Below are 24,138 nucleotides of genomic sequence, written 5' to 3'. Positions count from 1 at the left end.
TTCTGTAGTAGGGAGACCAAAACTGTACACACAGTACTCTACGGGTCGAACCAACGAATTATACAGTTTTAATATTACTTTTCCGATTTTTTATTAAAGACTCGTCCTATAAAGCAAACAAATTTGTTTGCAGTTTTAACTACCTCTGAACAATGCTGACCGGGCTTTAAATCGCTGATATAGTGATTCAAGATCCTTTTCTTTACTTACTGCAGAAAGTTGTTGGCCATTCATTACGTACCGAACGCAATTGTTATTTTTCCGATGTGCAACACTTTACATTTCTCAACGTTAAATTTCATTTGCCATTGATTGGCCCAACGTGCAAAATCGATCTATATCTGATTGTAAAGCTTCTTCGTCGAGTATCGCAGTTACTTTACTAGCAATTTTTGTGTCATCAGCAAATTTTGATACTTTGCAAATGAGCCCATCATCGATATCATTAATATAAATTAAGAAGAAAGCACTGATCCTTGAGGATCGCGCATAATTTTAGAAGAGAGGGGCAAGCAGCACTGATCGGTACGTACGCTTTTTGACATCGAGCCAGTTAGATGTAACACCGTTTAGAACTACTCTCTGTTTCCGCTCAGAGAGCCAGTCCATAAACCAATTGTGAATGTTACCCGGAATGCCATGATATGTTGTTGGGCAATCGTTGGTGGGGACCTTATCAAATGCCTTTGAAAATCTAGATATATGATATCTACTGATCTGCTTTCATCGAACACCTCAAAAATATAGTGAAAAAATCAAGTAAGCTAGTTAAACATGAACGTTTACTACGGAGGCCATGTTGCGAATTATTTATTATATTATTTTCTTCGAAGAATTTCACCATATTGTCGCGAATGATAGTCTCCATTAACTTACAAACACTCGATGTCAGACTCATTGGCCGATAGTTTCCTGGATGAGACTTGTCCCCCTTTTTGAAAACTGGTGTGACATTTGCTAGTTTCCAATCCGACGGAACTTTTGGTGTGACATTGCAGTTTCAATCCGACGGAACTTTTTCCAGCTGTTAAAGATTTATTGAATATGATGGAGAGCGGTTTACAAATTTGATGTTTGATTTCTTTTAAGACCCTAGGGTAATTTTTCTTGGGACCAGGCTTTGCTTACTTTAATCTTTTCAATTGTGCGTAAAATATCACTTTCTACGATAAGCACGCCACTTAACATCTTTTTGGTCCTTCTAACCTCCGGCGGTAAGGGTGATAAACAATCTCCGTCGGTAAATACGGATGCGAAAAAGTTATTTAGGATTGTAGGCATTTCATTTTCATCGTTCGTATGGTTACCATTATCATTAGCAAGCGGTCCGATACTACATGTGAGTGACTTTATTATTTACATAGCTAAAAAAAATCTTTAGGACTAGATTTTCTTGTTTCCGCTATATATTCTTCTAGATTTTTCTTGCTTCGTTTTATTAATTTCTTGGTTTCGCGGCGAATTCTGTCCAACTCTAGTTTGTCAGCCTCACTCTGGGTTGATATGTATTTACTGTATACGCGTTTTTTAGAGATAGGCTATTTTGAATTTCGTTATTCCACCATTTGGGTTTCTTTCTTAGCTGAACGTCTGTTACGATGACATAGGGTAGCATATGCTTATGGCATTGTTCAATATTGTGGTGAAGGCCCCCAAGATTTATCAATATCTGTTTCCGCCGTGATTTCAGTCCAGTCAGAATTATTTAGAATTGATCGGAGTTTACGAGATTCGCTCTCTGATAATCAGGAACCTTTTCTTTACTAGGAGTTACTTTACTTTCTTTCATATTGATGCTGAATGTGATTGTTCGGTGATCGCTAGAACTAAAAACTGGACCAACATTTACTTCGTTAACTAGATCAGCTGTCGTTGAAAAGATAAGGTCAAGTATATTTTTTTTTTGGAGTCGGTTCTTGAACGTGTTGATGTAAATCACTTTCTAGTAAATTTGTGTACACAGAGAGGCCCTGTATGACAGTTCAACGGTTCACCCCATCTTTTCACAGGCAAAGTTAAAGTCCCCAACAATTACTGCCTCGTAACTGCTACTTGTTTCTAATAATAATTCACTTAATGCGTGGTCGATATCAAGAGTCTGCCTTGGCGGTCTGTAGATAAGTCAATTTACTCCAAATTTACGAGATTTATTTTTAATTTCAATGAAGACCGTGTCTACATTGGTTATAATATCTGTTTTCACGGATACTGGATGGAGAGAGTTGTGGATATAAAGATAACGCCTCCACCCTGTCTGTTCTCTCTTTCATGACTAAAATGGTATAACCCGGTAATCTATATTCCGCAATGAAATCTCTATTTGAAGTGTCTATCCAAGATTCTGACTCTAGACCGATGATGTGATAATGATTTGTAGCTGCGAGGACTTCTAAGTCTTCAAATTTGTTACGTAGGCTACGAGCGTTTACATAGCAAGCTTTAATGTGATTCGAGTCAGGAGTTTTTCGGTTGAGTGCACCCTTACGGTGGAGCTGCTGGTGTTCTCGCCTCCGCGTTTTTGGCTTTCGAAGAGCCACTTGGTCAGAGCAAGCCTCCTGAAACGGGCTGCTCCAACAGGGTTTAAGTGAATGCCATCAGGAAGGAACAAGTCCGAATCGTAGTAAAATTGTTCCACAAGTTAGCGAACTGGACGTTTTCTGTGAGCAAGGGACTGAAGTCTGTTGTTTGTGCTGAAGGCCTTACTGTAAAAAGCTAGATTCGGCACCGACCCTCGGGAGATCCCTGAGATTATGATGTTACTGGCATCCGTTTTACGTTTATACTGCTTGATCATGCGGCGGTATTTCTCAAGCAGTTCCTCAAAAGTTGTGTCTTTACGTCATTTGTCCCCGCGTGAATGACAAAGAGGGTGTTCGGTCGGCATTTCTCGTGACATCATCGCACGCTGCGGTGATGTCGTCCAGTCTGGCACCTGGATAGCAGTAACGTTTTCTGCGGCCGTTTGATGAACGACCACAGAACTCAACCAGCTGGCCACACCATGGAGTCCCCAACTAGGCGAGTCTCGAACTCATCCTCCATGGTGTCTGCCAGCACCTGGAACCTAAATGAGGTGTGGGGGGTGCAATCCCTGGTTGCCTTGCTTCGGTTTGGCTCCATTCCTTGTTGGTTTGGACCCGAGCATCCTGTGAAGCGTTAAGGAAGAGAAGGGTTTGGGGCAGGCTGGAAGTTGTCCTGTGAGCAGGGCTGGGGGAGGCCTGCAGGTTAGCCTGTGAAGCAGGCTGGGGGTTAACCTGTGAGGGGGGGCTGGGGGTCAGCCTGGGAGGCAGGCTGGCGGTTGTTCTGTGAGGCAGGCTGGGGGTTAGCCTGTGAGGCAGGCTGGGGGGTTAGCCTGTGGCAGCAGGGGGGGGGTTAGCCTGTGAGGCTGGGGTTATCCTGTGAGGCAGGCTGGGAGTCAACCTGTGGGGCAGGTGTACGTCCTCCCGTAAGCAGGAGGGTCGTCTGGAGAGGCACAGTCTCAGTGGGGGCCTCCTCCACCACATCATAGTGGAGTCACTGCCACATTTGTTAAAACAAATTCCTTTCTCCTTTCAAGATCATTGTGCTTGACTTTCCACTCAGTCACAGCCTTCTGTAGATGTAATCTTTGAACGCAGAGGCGGCAAGTTTTACTCAGCTGGAAGAACTGAGCTGCAAAACGTCCGGGACAGACGTCACACTTAAGGTTCGAAGGCATTGTTAGAATTAAGCGAGTTAACAGTTTGGGCAAATATTAAAAGCGCTTTCATACTTTTTAATTGTGACCATAAATTGAATTGTATAAAAATTGTGCATGGAAATTAGATACTGCTGTGTTAGATGCCTCCAACACTGGGAGTTCGCTCCCAGGGGGTCTTGAAAACTCCTAAAGACCAATCGCTTGTCCTGAGCCTCGGTCACGAGAGACTTTCTTTCAGCTATTGTCCTCGAAGTTTTGTCCCATAGCACGGGGCCGGCGTAGTCACAGAGCAGAGCTGGCAAGGGAGGAGAAGAACCAGCAATTGTCCCACTTTCCGAAACGTCTAACCCAACTCTGCGACCCTTTCGAGGCCTGGCCAGTGGCACCTGTCACCAGGTGTTCTCCACCAACTCTAGAGAGTATCAGACGCCCTTCCTGAGAGACCAAAAGACTGAAATATTCCTTGAGTATAAGATAAACCTCAGAAACTCCACCAGAAGCCGGGAGGTACAACAATCTCCCCTGGAAGGGAGATATCTCTTTCAGGAGAAAAAACAAGAACCAGCTGTTATGCAGAATAGAGATGGGAGTACCGTCGATAGAGGGAGGGACGGGGAGCTCACACCGACAACTGGGTCCCCAGGGAGGGCTTTATTAGTGTAGAGGTCGCCACACTCCTCTACACCGCAGGCCTAAATAATTAGGCACGGTCCAGCTGACTAGGACCCTGGAACTCCAGCCATTGTCTCATAAAGAGATCCTCTGCCTGCAGTCCAATCCACCACTGCTGCTGCCCAGAGGCTTCACCGTGACCCTGGCACGGGAGACAGATCAGGTATTACACCTTGTCCAAGGGTGACCTGAGACTATGCAGGGCAGGGACGTCTAGTTCCCTGAGGTGAAAACAATTCACCCGCATACCAGGGCGGGGAGGAAGACTTTTGGTAATGAGAAAGAAAGGAAAGGAAGGGGGAAGAAATAATGGAGGGTGCTTACGGAAGAGGAGGAAGAGGAAGAGGAAGAGGAGGAGGGGCTGTAGAGGGAAGAGAAAATGGAAAAAAAGGAAGAAATATACACAAGTTAATGACGAGAAAAGAGCTAAAAAAAAAACAGAAAAGAGGAAAAATAAGAGAAAATATCATAAGGAAACTAGACATTGAGGAAAAGGAAATGAAAGAAAGGAGAGAAAGAAAGGAAGAATAAGAGGAAAGAGGAAAGGAAAGAAAGGAAAAATAAGAGGAAAAAGTAAAGGAAATGTTTTAGAAGTCAAGAAAGAATAACCACAAAGAATCCACCTGTCCCTCCGTTTCCTCCACCTCCACCTGCCTGTCTCTCCACTCATCTTTTCCTCCACTCCCTCATGGTCTCCCTCCCTCCTACTCTACCTTCTTTCTCTCCATCCCACTTCTCTCCCTTCTCTCCATGCCTCCCTACCCCTCTAACTACCTCCTCCCTTCCTTCCCTCATTCTCTCCCTTCCTCTCTCCCTCTGTCACAAATTCACCCTCCCACTCTTCCTTCTTCCTCTTCATCCCATTTCTCTCCCTTCTCTTTGTTCCTCCACCTCCTCCCTTCCTTCCCTCATTCCCTCCCTCCCTTCTTCCTTCCTCTCTCCCTCTGTCACAAATTCACCCTCCCACTCTTCCTTCTTCCTCTTCATCCCATTTCTCTCCCTTCTCTTCGTTCCTCCATGCCTCCCTGCCCCTTTGCCAACCGTCCTCCCTTCCCTCCCTCATTCTCTCCCTCGCTCCCTCCTTCTCTCCCTCTCATGTCCTCAAAAAAAGGAGCAAAACCTCATAAATCAATCACATACCAAGGCAAGCGACGCCACTTCCCTCCCTTCCCTCCATCCCTCCATCCCTCTCTCCCTCCACCCAGCCTTCCCTCCTCGCTTTCCCTGCCTCTCCACCCCCCCTTCCCCCCTTTCATGGCCACAAACCATCCCTAAAACGAGTTCAACAACCCAAAGATCTCGTGACAAGGGACTGTAATTCTCAACGCCGAGCAGACACAACCCTTGGCGGAACGGTCGGCCAGAGAGAGAGAGAGAGCGAGAGAGAGAGAGAGAGAGAGAGAGAGAGAGAGAGAGAGAGAGAGAGAGAGAGAGAGAGAGAGAGAGAGAGAGACATGGACAGACAGACAAAGAGACATAAACACAAGTAGAAAGAAAGACAGACAGATCCATATCCTCCCTCTCTCTCTCTCTCTCTCTCTCTCTCTCTCTCTCTCTCTCTCTCTCTCTCTCTCTCTCTCTCTCTCTCTCTCTCTCTCACTCACACACACACACACACACACGATTTTAAAAGGTCCGCAATATGACATTCTAACAGTTTGCTTCCCTCTCTTAATTCACCTTCGCATAATCACTCACAGCCAAAAATACGGCCATAAATCTTTCAAAATAATTATCCAGAAAAAAAAATGATTATGAAGCATTTACCCGGCACATAAAACGCCAAAGTGAGAGAGAAAAAAATATATTCTCTCCATTTCTGTTTATTTTTTTTCTGTTTTGGTTGAGGTTGAAAATTCTTGGTTAATAAAAAAATAAAAATATATGAAGAATTTATAGGAAGTTCTTGGAGTTTCATGAGTAATTGATTTTCTCTCCTCGTCATTCTTTCGCTTTTTTTCTCTCTTCTCTCTCTCTCTCTCTCTCTCTCTCTCTCTCTCTCTCCCTCACAACTCACAGGACATCACGAGTCACCACGGCACGCCCTCGCCACGCCCTTCCTCATCACTAACTCACCATTAATGAGGAAGAAGAGGAGGAAGAGGAGGATGGAGAGGAAAATAAGAAAAATGAATGAAAGAGGAGGAGGCGAATTAGGTGCAAGAAAAGAAGAAAAAAATATGGAGGAGGAAGAAGGGGAAAATAAGGTGGAAGAAAAGGAGAAAGGAGAGAAAAAAAGGAAAAGACGAAAGAGGAAGAGGAAGAAGAGGAAAATGAAATAAAAATGTTGAAGGAAAATGCAGATTGGAAGAATAGAAAGGAGGAGTGGGAGAAAACAAGGATAAGAGAATGAGGAGGAGGAGGAGGAGGAGGAAACAGAAAAGAAAATAAAGAACAAAATAAAGACAAGATAAATAAGAAGAGAAAGAGAGGAAGAATAGGAGGAGGAAGAGAAAATAAGGAAGGGATGCAAAAAGAAGAATAAAGAAATAGAAGAAGAAAAAGAAAATAAAGAACAAAATATAATGAAGATAAATGAGAAGAGAAAGAGGAGGAGGAGGAAGAGGAGGATGAAGGGATGACTCCACTACTCGCTACCAACTTGCAATTATCCAGTTAGTGTGGGAGAACAGTGGCAGTCATCTCCTTCTGCTTCGAGTGGGCGAGAGAGAGGAAGGGAGGAAGGACGTGGGAAGAGGAGGAGGAGGAGGCGGCAAGGAAAGACGTCGGAGGAGAAGGACACAGGGAAGGACGAAGGAAGGAGAATAAGAAGCAAAATTTAAAGCTAGAAAAAGTAAAAAAAGGAACATATATGAGGAAGAGAAATGATAAATGAAAGGTCAAAGGAGTAAATGATAAATGAGTGAATAAGAAAATAATGAAAAAAAGTTGAAATAAGAAAAAAAAGAATAAACTACGGGGAAGGTAAAGCGAAAGAGAGAGAGAGAGAGAGAGAGAGAGGTAAAGGAGGTCCAGAAAGGAGGTAAGAGATAGATAGAAGCAATAGGTGAGTGTGTGTGTGTGTGTGTGTGTGTGTGTGTGTGTGTGTGTGTGTGTGTGTGTGTGTGTGTGTGTGATTATAGTATTCAACACCCAATCTGCTCTGACAAATGTACACAAAATCACTAAAATCAATAGCACATGATCGAGACTTGCACCAAACCAATCTCATTTCTTATTAACTAACGCTCGTGACATCATGAAGTTCTGCTCACTAGTCAAGAGTAATGAGCTTAAATTATACATGATCAAACAGCGTCACTAGAATGAGCATTAGTTTTACATGTGAAGATATGGATTCAAGTTATTAGATTTAAACCTTTATGCGTTTCAGAAATTAAGGCAAAGTGAAAGGACTCAACACTCATTCACTTGTTCCTGCTTTTCCTCTCCTCCTTCTCTCTTGCCTTCCTTCTGCTACCTCACATCTCCTCTTCCCTTCCTTTCCCTTCCCTTCCTTCTGCTAACTCACATTTCTCTCCGTTCCTTTTCCTTCCTTTCCTTCTGCTACCTCACATCTCCTCTTCCCTTCCTTTCCCTTCCCTTCCTTCTGCTAACTCACATTTCTCTCCGTTCCTTTCCCTTCTTTTCCTTCTGCTACCTCACATCTCCTCTCTCCCTTCCTTTCCTTTCCCTTCCTTCTGCTAACTCACATTTCTCTCCGTTCCTTTTCCTTCCTTTCCTTCTGCTACCTGACATCTCCTCTCTCCCTTCCTTCTGCTACCTGACATCTCCCTTCCTTCTGCTACCTCACATCTCCTCTTTCCCTTCTATCACAAGCCTCGCACTCTCCCCTACGTATTACTGGGCTATTACTTGTTGTCCCAAACACTCCCACTGCTGGTTACTTCTTATCCTCTCAGCTCGGGAAAACACCCGCCACTGATTCGAGATCTCGCCGGCTTGCTTCACTGAACCTACAACTGACGCAACCTCGGGCTATTGCGAGGTGACGTGCATACCTCGCCGCGCCACCCCAAGCAGTCGTCTCCCAGGAAGCTGAGGTGCCTCTTCCCTCCCGAGGAATAAGGATTTATAGCAGTGGTGTCCATCTTCCTTCGTCTGTAAGCATACTGTGCGACACTCTTGTGACCAGTGATACTCTGACTCTCATTTCTGGTGGTGATTCTCTCTTATTTATTGTGCTATGTATTTCGTGTTTTGTGCTATCTTCTTGTGTACATGTGGTTTTGTTAGGATTCATTTATTAGAGTTTACTATTGTCTTGTCTTAGAGTATTGCATTAAGCATTATCCGTTAAATATTGCATTAAGCATTATCCGTACGGCAAGATCACTTCTCACTAGCCACAGGTGGTGGATTTCATGATTTACTTTTTTGTTAGTTATATTAAATTAAATTAAGGTTAAGCTAATTCACTCTTTCAATCATCTTTTAAATGTTCGAGTGTTCGGTCACTTAACAGAATTCCCCTAGACGGTTATATTAAATTAAATTAAGGTTAAGCTAATTCACTTTTTCCATCAACTTTTAAATGTTAGTGTTCGGTCACTTAACAAAATTCCCCTAGACAACCTACTGAGTGCTCGTAACATTTTTGGGGGCTTGTCCGCTATGATAATCTATTGTTAGTGGTTTTGTTGCTAAAAGATTATCTCGCTCCTTCTGTGACTAGAAATTCGTTGTGCTTTCAGACTTTTTTGTATGTTCACCCCAGTGTTATTTGTGTATTTTCACCCCAGATAAATGTTTTTTTTTGTTAATTTTGAGTTCACTGTCTTGTGTGTTGTTCAGTTGCTGCGTGTGCTTCGTGTTTGAGTTCACTGTGTCTTAAGTGTTGTTCAGTTGCTTCGTGATTGAGCGTGTGGTTAACTGTGCCTTTAAAAAAACTCCCTACACGAGGATCCGGTGTAGAGGCGTTTACCAGTACATCGCAGTGCATAAATTACGCTATAGCCTATTCGAATATTCCTGGTGGAGCACTTCCTCCCCACTAAGCTACACTTGACTCATCTTTCACTTCTCACGGAACCAGCGGCGTTCCGAATCTAATTCACTCACTCGATAATAACTTGACTAGTCCAAACTCAAACGAGTAATCCTTTGCCAGTCCTTGTGTGCGTATTGTGGGTATCGCTTTCTCTGGTAATTCTCCACTGGCTCGTTATACCCATCGAAGTGATATCTCTACAGGGGTCGCTCCCATATCAAATCTCATGTCTGGGTACTCAGTACATCTCTCTAACCCTACGGTGGGTTCTTATTTTTCATATTGACGTGCAAATAACTGCGGTTACAACCACTATGGATACTCCGTTCAATGCGGAAGAGTTTGTCGGTAATCCATTTTGGCATCTAGTTCACTCACGAGACCAGGAAACCTCAATTAATGACATATATTCTAACTCTTCTCTCGGAGAGGAACAGGGAGCTAGCCTTAGTCCGAATAGTCCGAAACAACCGCTTCACAAGGTCCTTCAGACCCCATGCTTCTCTTGGAAATTGAGAAAGTTAAAATGCAGGCATTACAAATGAAATTAGAATATGAAAGACTGAAACGAAAGACTGAAACGAACGTGAAAGGAAAAAGCAAGACAGTGAACATCAATTACAAATGCTTCAACTACAGAATCAGGGTCACTCCTCTCACACCAAATAAGATAAAAGTAAGTTTCTGCCTCTTTTACCTCAATTCTCAGATTACGATCCTGAATCATTCTTTCGAGGGTTCGAATCCTCTGCCACCCATTTTCAGTTACCTAAAGAGGATTGGACATGGCTCGTCAAGCCAAAGCTCACTGGGAAGTCTAAGCGTGCTAGAGTACAAGATAACACAGACAATGAGGTAGTAAGAAATGCCATATTTACAGCCTATGCAGTAACCACAGAAAGATTCAGACAAAACTTCCGCAACCTGAACAAACCTGCCGGTCGAACCTACTCCAGTTCGCCTTGGAAAAGCTCAGCTCTAAGAAATGGCTCAAGTCTGCGTCAGTAACCACTTTCGATAATCTGTTAAACCTCGTCGCGCTGGATGATCATGTTGCACATCAGACAAGGATGAGACCGCCCTTCTCAAAGCTGCACAAATAGTAGAAGTGTTTTCCTTAGTACACCGCCCTACATTCTAGGGAGAGAATAAAACTGCCTGTTAAGTCAGGTGCAAGTATTCAGAAAGATGGTAGACCTGTAGATACCGATTAAAGTCTAGTATATTCTGCTCTTTTTGCAAGGAAACTGGCCACCTCATAAAGGACTGTCCTGATCCTAGGTGTAAAGTGGCTAAAGTAGGTACATTTTCTAAATCTGTTGCTTCACTGAACACCCCAGATTCACTCCCTGTTGATGATCCTTTTAAACCCTTCAGGTCACAAGGCACTGTCTCCCTCAACACTGACTCTGAGGAGCGCCCTATTCAGATTGAGGGATACTGCCTCTGCCCGGTCAATCCTCTTTATCTGCACTTCCAGGAGTAGAACGGAAGTATACTGGGGAGAAGGTATTAAGGATTTTCACCAGACATTCCCGGTACCTCTGGCTAAGGTGCACCTTAATTGTCCGCTTGTCAGGGGAACAGTGACCGTTGCTGTCAGTGATCACAAGTCCTTGCCCATTCCTCACTATAACTTCCTGTTAACTAATGATCTGGCTGGTGAGTAAGTCATTCCACCCCTTATCACCAATAACCCACAACTATCTTATAATCCCACAACTGACATGGAAAAGGAGCAGCCACACCTCTTCCCTAGTTGTGCCGTTACCCGTGCACAGACCAGAGCAACTGCTCAGATGCCGCTTCAGCCCTTGCCAACTACCACTCCCCATACATCTAACGTAAACCTTGGCAAGGTATTTTCTGAACAATTACTCGCTGAAGCTCTACGAGAAGATGCCACCCTGTCTCGTTTCCATGCCAGTCATTCCTAACTATCAGATCACGCATTCCCCTTCTTTCTATTACCAGGACAAAGTACTTGTGAGGCTGTTTAAACCACCTAAACTTCCAGACTACGCCACTTGGGCAGAGATTCATCAAATTGTATTGCCAATCCACTTAAGAGCTAGTCATAGAGATCGCTCATGGTAAATTTGCAGGACATCTAGGAATAAGACATGTGACAAATTACTTAATGATTTTTACTGGCCCGGTCTAGGAAAGGATGTTACAGCGATGATTAATTCTTGTAACTTGTCAGGTTATGGGGAAACCAAACCAACAAGTGCCTGAGGAACCTTTCCACGAGATAATTAGACATTGTTGCCCCATTGCCCAAAATCCGGAAAGGAAACAAATACATCCTCACTTGTGTCCAACCACCCGATACCCTGAAGCTTTTCCCCTAAGGAACATCACCGCCAAAACAATTGTAATTAACTCGCCCAATTGTTCACTACCTTTGGCATACCTAGGGAGATTCAAGGTGACTGAGGCACTAATTTCACGAGCGATCTCTTTGCAGCAGTCCAAGCAGAACTTCGAATTAAGCAGATTATCTACAGCCTACCATCCCCAATCACAAGGTGCTTTGGAGAGATGTCACCAGACCCTTAAGGCTCCTCTCCGCAAGTTTTGTCAGAACCAGGAATGGGACGAGGCTTTACCTTTTGTCCTATTCGCCATAAGAGACGCCCAACGAGTCCCTTGGTGTTTCCCCCTTTGAGCTACTATTTGGTCATAAGGTGAGAGGACCACTTAAAATAATCAAGACCAGTTGCTCAGTGACGCTACTTGTAATCAAGACCAGTTGCTCAGTGACACTACTTGTAATCAAGACCAGTTGCTCAGTGACACTACTTGTAAGCTTGTCAGTCACTAAGTATACTGAGAAACGTAAGCTTGTCAATCACTAAGTATACTGAGAAACTTTGACAAGGTTCGCTCTTTCGCCCGTTATCTCAAACTAGCTCAAGGGGTAATGAAAGAGTATTTTGATTTAAGCTTAAGTAAGAACATTTAATGAGGGTGACGAAGTCTTCGCTTTCATCCCAGTCCCTTACAGGCTAAATACCATGGTCCGTATACCATCAATAAGGAGGTCAGTGACAATAACTACATTATAAATACTCATGACCGCCGCCTTCCAAAGGGCTATGAATTATTTATTCCATGATTTGTCTGGTGTTTCTATTTACTTAGACGATATTCTGATATTTACAGGCATTGGGAGCAGCAGCACCTTCAACTCCGGGAAGTGCTGACGAGGTTGCAGGGAGCACATCTCACAGTCAAGCTGGCCAAGACCATATTCAACAAAGCGACGGTGACGTGCCTGGGACATGAAGTGGGGCAAGGCCGTGTACGACTTCCTGGAGTACCCTGCCCCTACTACTCGGAAAATTCATTTTTGAACGAATAAAGGTTCTGAATAAGCTTAGACTGTGCATGGAGGGAGTTCAAGTCTTTAACCAGAAATGAACATGTAAATACACACACACACACACACACACACACACACACACACACACACCGCACCACACCACACCACACCACACCACACAACTTTAATTTTAAGTTGGTCATAAAAAGTTAATTCTAAATACCTGGTGTCTTGTATAGAGTTACCTGTATAGAGCAATTCTTCACCTCCCGCACCACTTCCACTTACCTGAAATTAAAAAAAAAAGTGTTATTTACGGGTCTTGCATTTCAATATATCTGTAATGGTAAGAAATAGGACTAATTAAAGTTTGTATACATTGATGTTTCCCTTCCTAATACTATACTTATCACATTTCTCTCTCTTCTCTCCTTTTCTCTTCTCTTCTAAGTCGGTTACTACTACTTATCACTCTCCTCCCAAACTTTTACCCCTTCCCTTTTTCCTCCTCCCCTTGACCTCTCCTATCCAGTTCTCCCCTCGCTCCCTCCCTCCCTTGACCTCCTATCTCCCCTCCCCTCCCTTTCCTCCCCGTCATGTTAATATCGTTAGGGGAGGGGAGTGGGGTGATCACACAACGATGCCTCCCCATTGATCCGTCCATCACGCCCACGCCCATTCTTTTATGATGGGGAGAGAGGGAGGGAGAGACAGATAGACAGAGAAAGAACGAAAGAAAGATAAAGGAATAAATAAATAAAGAAAAAACAGACTGAATTTCCCATATGGCTTTAATTAACTAGTTTAGAGAAAGAAACTGAACATAAATATATATATCGCAGAGTTCACGGAATACAACACAGATTAAAAATAAAACTCGGCTAAAAAAAAAAAAACAGAAGCAGGAGGCGTTAGACGTCGAAAATTTAGCCGCGGGCGCCCTGGATTTAGCCGCATCTGCAACAATTCAATCCGGAAACAAGGTAATCGCCACCAACGACCCACAGGCCCTAATGCCCCTAATCACTAGCTTAATGAGGCCTTTACACCTGCCGGCAACGACCAATAATCATCTAATCGTCAAAAATAATCATGTCATTAGCTAAAAAATGACCCCCAGATATAGACACGCTTAATGATCAAACTCCTCCGTGCCCCCCCTCGCCCCCCCTCTTTTTGGGTGTTAATAGCCCCCCCCCGACGCCCTCTTTCCCCCCTCCCACCTTCGACCCTCTTACCCTTCCCCTGTTTCTGCTTGCTTCTCTCTTCCCCTGCCTTCCTCTGATCACACTCTTTGGTCCCTTCCTTCCTTTCCCTCCCTTTCCCTTCTTACCCTTCCCTTCCTCCTGCCTGCTCACTCTCTCTTCCTCTGCCTTCACTCTTTGCTCCCTTCCTTCTCCTCCTTTTCCCTCAATCTTACCCTTCCCTTCCTCCTGCCTGCTCATTCTCCCATCCTTTACCTTCCTTCCGCTGCCTCCTATCTCCCCTCTCTGCTCCCTTTTTCTCCCTCCCTTCCCTACGTCTCACCTTTCTCCTATTCCTGTTTCTTCCTGCCTTCCTTTGTCTTCTTTCTGTTACCTCCAATCCTCCGTTACCTCCCTTTCTCACCTCCCTCTACTATCGCCTGCCTTCCCTTGCCTCCCTTTCCCATTTCCCCGCATGTAGCCTCTGGCCTCTTTATTTCTGTAGATTATATTCCCTATTTTTGGGTATAAGTAGCCCCCCTTACGCCTCCAACTTCCTTCCTGACCTCCTATACTCTTAAGACTATATTTCCATGTTCCTCCTGCCACCCCAAGCCTCACTTTATCTGTTTTCGGCATTTATTTCCCTGCTCTCTTTTTTTCCATAGCTTAAGCCACCTTCTGCTGAGTGACAATAAGGTTCTGGGGGTAGGAGGGACGGGTAGGTCCATGGCCGTTTCTTTGTAAAGGCCCGCGAGAACTAGTTACTGAAGAGTGGAAGACGAGTGGATCATACTTGGTAGTCATGAGGCGAGTGTCAATACCATAGACACTCAGGAAATAGATAAATTCATGGGTAGGAATGATTTTTTTACAACGAAGACAGCTCAAGGGCATAATAAAAAGGAAACCATAATAAAAAAAAGCCCGCTACTCGCTGCCCCTACAAAAAAATCAAGAGGTGGATTGGTAGTTATAGAGTGGTGGATAGGTACACAGGAGCTGCCTTGTATATATGTCGACTGGCCTCTTGCAGACATATACTTTTTTTTGTTGTTATAACGAGAGCAACAACAAGAACAGCAGCAACGTAAAACTGACCCCCCGAAACAACAACAAAAACACTCGCTTCGTAAAATGTAATTAGGCAGGAAGGTTTTCTTTGGCAGTCTGTTTATCGGCCTACCTGTCTACCTGTGCTGCTTAATTAGGAGAGAGAGAATCACACACACACACACACACACACACACACACACACACACACACACACACACACACACATAAACAACAACAAAGACATGCACAAAGAAAAAAAGGGCAACAACACGAATCATTATCTTCCTTTATGAACCTCCTGTCACTATCATCATTTTTTTTTGCATCATCGTCATCAGCGGCTGAATGTCCCTTGTTGCCGGATTAGCACTGTCATCCACACCAGAAGATAATGGGAGGAAAGGGAAGATGGAAGGTGAAGGGAAGGGATAGTGAAGGGAAAGGTGAAGGGAAGGGAGAGGTGAAGTGAAGGGAAAGGTGAAGGGAAGGGAAGATGAAAGGGGAAGGGAAGGGGAAAGGAAGGGAAGGGGAAAGGAAGGGAAAGGGAAGGGGAAAGGAAGGGAAGATGAAAGGGGAAGGGAAGGAAAAGTTGAAGGGAAGGGAAAGTGAAGGGAAAGCTGAGGGGAAGATGAAAGGGGAAGGGAAGGGAAGGGGAAGGGGAAAGGAAGGGATGATGAGAGGGGAAGGGAAGGGAAAGGTAAAGGAAGGGTACAGGGAGGAGGAATGGAGAAGAAAATGGGATGGATGAGAATGAGGTGCATAGGAAAGAAAAATAAAATAAATACAAGAAAACAGAAGAAAGAAAAAGTTAAATAATGGAAACAAAAGAAGTAGATTATGATGAGAGCAAAAGAGAAAGGAGGAGAAGGAAAATAAATGCGAAAAAAAGAAAAGGAATAACGGGATTTGGATGAAAATGGAGGAAAAGAAATAAAAAAAGATTAGAGGAAAACTATTTGAAAAGAAAAAAATGTATATGAATGAAAAGATGAAAAGAGTGGAAAAGATAATTCGAAAAAACGACAGTAAAGCGAATGATAAAAGAGAAAAGGATTAAAGAGGAGGAGGAGGAAGAGGAGGAGGAGGTAATGGAGATGGAGGAGGAGGAGGAGGAGGAAGAGGCAATAGAAGAAGACAGGAGTAATGACATTGGTGGTTCTTCTTATTGCTTTTGTGGTGATGGGGGGTTGTTATTCTTCCTCCTCCTCCTCCTCCTCCTCCTCCTCCTCCTCCTCCATCTTCCTGATTTACATAAAGGCGGCGGTTATGAGACGTGAAGAGCCTAACCACCTGTAATTATCGAGTTTACCTGTGCGTTATGGTCCTCCCTCCTGACGTCGGCACTTATTGAAGGGGTGATTTGTCCTCGTAAAAACCCACTAACACAGGCGGCAGACGAGCAGCGGGGGGGGTGGGGGTGGGGGTGGGGGGGGGAGGAGGAGGAGGAGAAAACGGAAACAGACGGTAAAGTATCAGGTAGAGATGAATTGGAAAAAGGAAGTGGAAGAAAATGAAGAGAATGAAGGAGGAGGAGGAGGAGGAGGAAGAGGAGGAGGAGGAGGAGGAAGAGTGACGCAGACCTTTCATGGAGACTCAACCCGCAGTGACTTACTTTAATTTATGGTCATGTTTGCTTTTTCTTTTTTTCCTTGCCATTTTTCCCTCTCTTTGTTGAGTTCCGACTTGGAGGAGGAGGAGGAGGAGGAGGAGGAAGAGGAGGAGGAGGAGGAGGAGGAGGGGGGAAGTATTTTAGCAAGGAAGACTGCAATATTTTTTCCATGTGTGTGTGTGTGTGTGTGTGTGTGTGTGTGTGTGTGTGTGTGTGTGTGTGTGTGTGTCCATATAAGTACCGTCATCAATAAAGTGCACACATTTCCTTACTGTCCATGTGCACCAAATACGCGTGTGCACCTGCAGGTATGTACGTTATAAGTAGTTGTGTGCGTCTATCACTGAGATGTTTACACTGGCCGGCGTGTGCGTGTGTGTGCGTTTAAAATATGCAAGGGTAATGGTGATTGTGTACACGTGTGCGTGGCGATGTTTACGTGTGAGTGTTATTAATGTGTACATGGAAGTGTGTGTGTATGTATGTGCGTGTGTGTGTACTTCTATAATTCACTAAGCCATTCCATAAATCCATGTACGTTTATAAGGTCAACATGTACACTTAAGTCACGTATGTATGCATGAACATGTGTGTGTGTGTGTGTGTGTGTGTGTGTGTGTGTGTGTGTGTGTGTGTGTGTGTACTTACTAAGAAAACACTAAAGCCTTCACTCATAAATTCATGGTAGCGTGTCAACGTTGAGATTTATGGGTCAAAGTTCTTTCTAATTAAGTCTCGTTCACTCATGAGTATTCAGGAATATTTGTTGCAATATTCAAAACGTCAACAAAGAGGAGGAGGAGGAGGAGGAGGAGGAGGAGGGGGAGGAAATCTATTAACGAAGGAAACGACAAGGAAAAAAATGATCAAAGAGAAAAAGAAGGAATAATGACAAAAAAAAAGGTGAAGGAAAACTAGAGGAATATGAATTAAGAGAAGAGTTTATCTGGAGGAAGAGAAGGAGAAAGAGTGAAGGGGTAGATAGAGAGGCAAGTGAGAGAAGTGTGAAGGGGAACGAGAGATGAAATGATGAAGTGTTGGTTATCATATTTAGGAATCACCCAAGATCTCACACTTCATACTTCACTTGTAGTTAACTTTATATTCTTTCATTCCCTCTCATTCCTTCCTACTTCTCTACACTGCAAGTTTCCCTATCTCTCATTTCTCCCTTCTTCATCCCTCTCTTCACTATTCCTCTCATCCCCCTCAAGACTCACCCCACACTCACCTGTCCTCACTCTACCTCCTACCTGCCTCACCTGAACACACCTGTCGGAAGATGTAAATTAAGCCCACAGGTAAAGGAAACACCATAATTAAACACACACACACACACACACACACACACACACACACACACACACACACACACACACTGTCTTTAGGAGTCATTAGGGCACACTAGTAATATTGGGAGACCGGAATTATGATTATGGTGCAGAGTCGCCATGCAGATCAGGTCCGCCATGCACGCCAACTAGTAATGGTGGTGGTGGTGATGGTGGTGGTGGTGGTGGCTTGTGGTTGTTGTTGTGGCTTTGCATGTGAAGAGGAGATGATGGTGGTTGTGGTGATGGTGATTGTGGTAGTGTTTTTGTAGTGGTGTACCTGGTCCCTGGTGGTGATGAAAGGTGGTGCAGCACGGGAGGTGAAGGTGGTGATGAGGTGGGTGGTGATGTACAATAACTACACGTCTTCGTAATGGTGATAATGGTGATGGTGCAGATAATGGCAGGGAAAAATGGGAACGATATAATATGATAGTGATTCGTAAGTATATATAGTGAAGACAAATCGTACTGGTTGCCATGGGTGTGGTGATGATGATGATGGTGGTGATGATGGTGGTGGTGGTGATGATGTTGATAGGCGAATATGTCATGTGCCACTTTCTAAATGGATAATGACGATGACTCTCTCTCTCTCTCTCTCTCTCTCTCTCTCTCTCGCTTTCTTCATTCATTCTTGTATTTTTCTTATTTTTGTTTTACTTTCTTTCCTAAAACATGTCATTTGAATCCATATGCAAGATTTAATTCTCTCTCTCTCTCTCTCTCTCTCTCTCTCTCTCTCTCTCTCTCTCTCTCTCTCTCTTTTTTCTCTCCTTCTCCCTTTCCTAACTTCTTTCTCTATTCCCTTCTTTTCCTTTCCTTTCCTTTCTCTCTCTCTCTCTCTCTCTCTCTCTCTCTCTCTCTCTCTCTCTCTCTCTCTCTCTCTCTCTCTCTCTCTCTCTCTCTCTCTCTCTCTCTCTCTCTCTCTCTCAGGCAGGAATCGCACAAATATTGCACAAAACATTAGCAGACCCCAAACAAGATTCCTAAGATAGCCAGTTTACGAGACAGACCTTGACACCGCCATAAACACATTCTTTAGCATTTTCCTGTAAACTTCGTGCCTTCAGGGAGCGAGAGAAAGGGGAAGGGAGGAGAGGGAGGAGGAGGGATAGAGGGGGAGGGAGACACAGATGGACATGGACACACAGACATGCAGTAAGAGAGAAAGAATATAATGAAAAGAAAGACTGGAAATTAAGGAAATGAAAAATGAAAAATAGATAAAGAAAGAGAGTGATGTAGAAGGATATACAGGCTTACACAGATAGACAAAGAGGCAGAAAGAGACAGAAAGAGAATGATGCAAAGAAAACGGTAAAAAGAAGATTGAATGACAGAGAAGAAAACGATTAAAAAATAAATAATGAAGATGGAAAGGAAGTAAGATGATTCCTGTAAAGATTATAAGACCACAAGAAGATAGACAGAAACAGAGACAGAGAAAAAAGTGAGGAAAAAGAGGAGTGAAAAATTATGCAATGTAGAGAACGGGAAGTGTGAGGAATCGTCTTAACATTATATAACCCAAAGGAAATAGAAAGATAAGAGAGAGATAGAGAGACTGAGTGAGATTTAAAACAGTTACTAATCGTCCAGCCCTTAATTAACTCCGTGTCATGGCCTTTGAATATCTAGATAAAAACACAGCATAAAAAAGAAACATTAGAAAATATCATAAAACCCGAAGGAAACAGATATACAAGACAGATAGAGAGACAGTGAGTGAGGGTTTAAAACAGTTACTAATCGTCCAGCCCTTACTTAATTAACTCCATGTCTTGGCCTTTGAACATCCAGATAAAAACACAGCATAAAAAAGAAACATTAGAAAATATCATAAAACCCGAGGGAAACAGATATATAACACAGATAGATAGAGACAGTGAGTGAAGGTTTAAAACAGTTACTAATCGCCCAGCCCTTACGTCACTCCATGCCTCGGCCTTTAAACAGGAAAGTAAAAACTCAACACATAAAAGGCAAGTAAGAAAATATTAGCCGCCCCAAAACTCCTATCACAGTAAATATCAGTAATAGTCTTCGGAAGCATTTATCTTGGTACTTAATTTGAAGGCAATGTTACAAATGACTTACCTTCCAGAAAACTTATTAGCGGAGGTGAGGAGCTAATGGGCAGGTAGGTAGGAAGGTAAGGGGGGTGGGGAGGTGCGGTGGGGTAAGGGGGGGTTGGTCTCTCTCTCTCTCTCTCTCTCTCTCTCTCTCTCTCTCTCTTTCTTTCTTTCCCTCTTTTTTCTCTCCTTCTCCCTTTCCTAACTTCTTTCTCTATTCCCTCCTTTCTTTTCCTTTCCTCTCTCTCTCTCTCTCTCTCTCTCTCTCTCTCTCTCTCTCTCTCTCTCTCTCTCTCTCTCTCTCTCTCTCTCTCTCTCTCTCTCTCTCTCTCTCTCTCTCTCAAATTCACTTCGCCTTCATATACTTAGCGGCAATAATCTTCTGGGATGGACTTTTTCCTCTTAATTAAAGGTGTGTCTAGTGTGTTTCTACCTGTGTTTAACTTTACAATGGCTGCATCATTTCCAACTTTTATTTCTTGGGCATATGTAAACTGCAAATTATGATGTTGTGTGGAAATAAGCAGGCATGTCCATTCTCTTTCGCCCCACACGTCCCCCCCTCTCTCTCTCTGTGTGCATGTGTGTGTGTGTGTGTGTGTGTCTCAAATGTGAACAAGGTATTCGAACACTTCCTTGATGATTCTTTGTTGCACCTTCTATCCCCTTCCTCTCTCTCCCTCTCTCACACTCTGTACCCCTTTCCTCCCTCATGCCCCCTCCTCGTCCCGTCCTCTCTCTCTCTCCCTCCCGCCGCCGCCGTCCGCTAATGCAAGTCACAGCAAGAGAGTGAGAAAGGTTTGTTAAGTCCAGATCAATGAGTACAGGTTCAGACCACACTCTCCAGTCAACAAGATGGTGATTAGCTTGAGAACCGCAAAAACAGTCACCACACACACACACACACACACACACACACACACACACACACACACACACACACACACACACACACACACACACAAAGAAAAATCCTGCCGTTGTTGTGTTTAAACTCTCAAATTTACGAGACACGAAATGTGAAAATTTAACATAATGCAAGTTCCCCTCATGATCGTTTTTGTGTGTGTGTTTGCTGCTTGTGTGTGCGTGTGCGTGTGTGTGTGTGTGTGTGTGTGTGTGTGTGTGTGTGTGTGTGTGAATGCACGAACGATCACAAGTGCATACGTGCGTGTGTGCATGAGAGAGAGAGAGAGAGAGAGAGAGAGAGAGAGAGAGAGAGAGAGAGAGAGAGAGAGAGAGAGAGAGAGAGAGAGAGAGAGAGAGAAAGTGTGTCTACCTGCATGTATGTGTGTATGTCTCCTTGCATGTATGTCTGTACGTGCATGTGTGTGTGTGCGTGTGTGTGTGAGAGTGTATGTGTGCATGAATTTACGAGCGGGACGTGCTTCTTACATCCAGGTTGTATTTTGGCTCTAAGTACACTGTCCGTCGCCACACCCGTCCTTAGCCTTAATGGATGGGCCTGAGAGCACCTTCCCTTCGTATAGTTAGTCGTCGTTAGTGTCAAAGCCGTGGCCCTCCGATGCTTCTGTCCCCGAGCACCACCGTCGCCTGATTACCTCCTGGCGGCCGCTGCTTGAACCATAAAGACAGAATGCATGTGGCGGTGTTAGAGGCATGCAGGAGGAAGACAAGGGGAAGAGGACAAAGAAGGTGTTGAAATAATGAAGTGAGGATGAGTAAAAGAGTAATTGAGAGGACGATAGAGAGGATACGATGAATAATGAAGTCAGGAAGAAAATGGGTGATTAGAGGAAGAGAAGCATTGGAAAGTTACGAGTGGAGTTACTGAATAACAAACAGAAAAGAGAAGATAGAAGTGAAAGGAGGAAAAGGCATTGGAAAAGCTGCTTAGAGGAGGAGATTAGGGAATACAAAAGGATGAAAGGAGTAGACAAGATGAGTCAATATGAAGGAAAATGAGAATGAACAGGAGAAGAGCAACTGAAAGAAGAACGAGAGGAGAGAGAGAGGAAGAATGAAGTCACAGGAGAAGAAGGAAAGGAAGAAACAACTGAAAGAAGGAGAAAAAGAAGGAAAGAAAAATGGATAAAGGAGACAATTGAGAAGGAAAATTAGCACCTACATGAAGAAGGAAACGAAGTAAAGAGAAAACGAAACAACAAAGAAAGAAGGAAAGGAAAGCAAAGAAACTGCCGAGAGAAAAAAAATGAGAAGTAAGATTAGAAGGTACATGAAGAAGGAAACAAAGGAAAGAGAAAACGAAATAACAAGAAAGAAAGAAGGAAGGAAAGGAAAGGAACAACTGAAAGAGAGAGAAAAAAAAAAAGAGAGAGAGAATGAAGTCGTACTAACATGCAAGGCGAGTCGTTGTGTTAGGACCTCAGTCACGTCCGGATCGTAACTAAAAAGAAAAACAAATAAAAACTTATATATATGTCCTCTTACTTCTCGGTGGCTAATGAGTCATGTGGGCGTCATAATTAAGGCCGAATATATTGTCTCCATCGTAAATCAAAGGGAGGGAGAGAGGGAGGGAGGGGGAGAGGGAGGGAAAAAAATTATACATGCAAACCGCGTGTGACTCATCCGAATTCTATTGATTTATAACTCACAACAGGAAAGAAAAAATAAAGATGAATAAAACAAAGAAAGACTAAGAAAGAACCTTGATTTTAAGTGTGCCAGAATGTACGACCGTCTTGTACCGCGTTTATGCACACACACACACACACACACACACACACACACACACACCACCGACCCCTCCCCCACACACACATATGAACAAAGAACAAGGCACACATGCACACACACTCACACACACCCACGCACGCACGCACGCACACGCAAAAAGAGACAAAAGAGGTAGGTTATTATTTTCTGATAGTGACAGGAGTGGTGGTGGTGGTGGTGGTAATGGTGATGGTGGTCGTAATGGCGGTAGTACAGAATTGAGTCACAACTGCGTGAGACACTGATAGCCCCATCCATCACCGGCTCCTCACGCACTCACTCCCTCCGCACGCAACTATCAATTTCACGCCGCTGCTCTGTCCACGCACTCTTGCTTCTGACGAGGAGGACGAGGAGGAGGAGGAGGGAGCTTTGTGTGTGCGATACGTGGAGAAATGATGGCGCTCTGAAGGTAATGGCGAGGGAAGAGTTGAGTGTGTGTGTGTGTGTGTGTGTGTGTGTGTGTGTGTGTGAGATCAACCCCCCACCCCCCACGCCCAACAAACACACACACACACACACACAAACACACTCCCCGTCACACCCATAAGCAATCTTCACCACGCGGTAAACACGTAGCTAAAAGAGACACAAGCAGCCATCACAGGTAATTACCACAACCTTAATTACCCCTGATAACACCTGGACTGACGGGGATGGATGTACCTGCCTCCTGGGAACTGCTATCACTCCTCAGCCACCACCGTAAGCTTTTTAAGGCATTGAGACATAGGTGCTCGCCGCCGCCTGAGAATTATAGCCGCGGCAGACAGGGGGCGCCGTGAGCTGTGTCGGTAAGTAACGCGGCTTATCAATCAACTTCAGGCGGCTGTACGTGTGGCCATGAAGGGTTGTGAATGTACTCAGCCTCACCGGGGGCTCGATTTGAGAGAATAAGGCTTAATCACGTTATAAGCAATGAGTAGCGGGCTTTTTTTTTTTTTTCATTATTGTTTTTTTTTTATGCCCTTGAACTGTCTCCTTTGCTGTAAAAAAATAATCATCCCTGGGCTTCATGACTGTGTGGACTCGGTCGTTGCCTCATGAAAAGTAGTATTGTGACATTGATCCTCATACTGGCAATGGTTTCTGGTATTAGGATAGCAGGGGTAGTGTGCCAATTCTGTGTTATGTCTTGGAAACCTCATAAAACCGCAATTCCTGTTATGAAAATCGTCTTAACAAACAGTATATTGATATCCTGCACAATGAAATGGCTTACGGACATTTGGATAGCTTGTGCAGAGTGCCAAGCCTGTGTTCCGCCTTACAAACTTAATACTACTTAAATTCAAGATGTAAACAGTCTTATCATACAGTATATTGATATCTTGCACAATGAAATGGCTTGCTGACATTGGGATAGCTTGTGTAGAGTGCCAAGCCTGTGTTCTGCCTCACAAACTTCAAAATACTTCAATCCCAAATGTAAAAAGTCTTAACATAGAGTATAATGACAACTTACACAATGGCATGGTTTCTGACATTAGGATAGCTTGTGTAGAGTGCCAAACCTGTGTTCCGCCATACAGAATCCATGAAACTGCCATTCC

General features: G+C 43.9%; 1 long non-coding RNA gene across 1 annotated transcript; it reads left to right on the top strand.

Annotated features, from left to right (window-relative positions):
• Nucleotides 1-8,122: 8,122 nt before the first annotated feature.
• On the top strand, nt 8,123-12,683 carry LOC126995147 (uncharacterized). The gene is made up of 4 exons (XR_007749996.1): nt 8,123-8,415; nt 11,773-11,992; nt 12,313-12,348; nt 12,471-12,683. It is a non-coding gene; the product is annotated as an uncharacterized LOC126995147 (long non-coding RNA).
• Nucleotides 12,684-24,138: the final 11,455 nt, after the last annotated feature.

The sequence above is a fragment of the Eriocheir sinensis genome, chromosome 7 (assembly GCF_024679095.1).
Source record: "Eriocheir sinensis breed Jianghai 21 chromosome 7, ASM2467909v1, whole genome shotgun sequence".
Classification (NCBI taxonomy): domain Eukaryota; kingdom Metazoa; phylum Arthropoda; class Malacostraca; order Decapoda; family Varunidae; genus Eriocheir; species Eriocheir sinensis.
The sequence above is the reverse complement of the archived record's forward strand: the minus strand, read 5'-3'. Positions and strand labels throughout refer to the sequence as shown.